The sequence below is a fragment of the Microtus ochrogaster genome, chromosome 2, assembly GCF_000317375.1.
Source record: "Microtus ochrogaster isolate Prairie Vole_2 chromosome 2, MicOch1.0, whole genome shotgun sequence".
NCBI classification, from domain to species: Eukaryota; Metazoa; Chordata; class Mammalia; order Rodentia; family Cricetidae; genus Microtus; species Microtus ochrogaster.
Window position 1 is genome coordinate 41,306,499 of NC_022010.1, and position 1,161 is coordinate 41,307,659.

At 40.1% G+C, this 1,161-nt stretch overlaps 2 protein-coding genes across 2 annotated transcripts in view; one reads left to right on the forward strand and one right to left on the reverse strand.

Annotated features, from left to right (window-relative positions):
• Window positions 1–1,161, forward strand: part of Cep19 (centrosomal protein 19) — a 35,660-nt gene that overhangs the window by 22,407 nt on the left and 12,092 nt on the right. The window lies entirely within an intron of this gene.
• Window positions 1–1,161, reverse strand: part of Pigx (phosphatidylinositol glycan anchor biosynthesis class X) — a 20,385-nt gene that overhangs the window by 15,999 nt on the left and 3,225 nt on the right. The window lies entirely within an intron of this gene.

Genomic DNA, 1,161 nt, shown 5'->3' on the forward strand with positions numbered 1-1,161 from the left:
CTTGTAGACCAGGCTGGCCTCGAACTCACAGAGATCTGCCTGCCTCTGCCTCCCAAGTGCTGGGATTAAAGGCATGCGCCACCACCGCCCGGCTTAACGGGAAGCATTTTAAATAATTATTTTCTTCTGTGTGTACACATGTGTGGGCATGCACTTGCCCTGGTTCACAGGTGAAGGTCAGAGGACAACTGGTGGGAGCCAGTTCTCTCCTCCACATCTGTCCTAGGGCCCAAACTCAGGTCATCAGGCTTGGTGGCACGCACCTTTACCCACTAAGCCATTTAACAGCCCAAGTTTGTTTTTAATTTTTAAAGACTTGATTTATGTAAATTCAAATTACATAAAATAAAATTTCTAAATGTATGATTAGAAGCAATTAAACATTGACTAATAAAAGATGGTTTGGAGGAAGCCACAAAAAACAAGGAAAACTGGAGCATAAAAAGGAGAAAAATAAACAAACAAACAAACAAAAAAGACTGGCAGGGAAGAAGGAACTGAAGCAGTGAACTCAAAATAAAGCACACAATCTAGGAACCGCTTCAATGGTACCCGGGAAAGACAGGGCAGGGAACAGAGACATATGGCCCCAAACTGTTCAGATTTCATGAGAACTATGATTCCTCAGGCAGGGAAAACACAGACAAAACCACACCAAGGCATGTTACTGTACAGTCAGTCACTGGAGACAAAGGTATCAAAACAAAAGTTCATACAATATAGAGAACAACAAAGACAAGAATAAGCCAGAAGAGAAAGTCTGGAATGAGCTATCGGGAACAAAATTCTACAAATAAATAAATAAATAAATAACATGCATAGTATACTTAATCATAAACAGAATGCTGAGAAATGATTTTTTTTTAAAAAAGAAAAGATAATTGATAACAAAAATAAAAACAAAGTCAGTCAGGAATCATGGTATATATACACCTATAATTCCAGCAAGTTGGAAGGCTGAGTCAGAAGGATTATTTTAAGCTCCAAGCCAACATGGGCTATACAGCAATACTTTGTCTCAAGAAAGAAAAAGATAGGGGCTGGAGAGATGGCTCAGTGGTTGAGAGCATTGCCTGCTCTTCCAAAGGTCCTGAGTTCAATTCCCAGCAACCACATGGTGGCTCACAACATGGAAAGAAGGGTGTTAAAGCAAAACTGCCT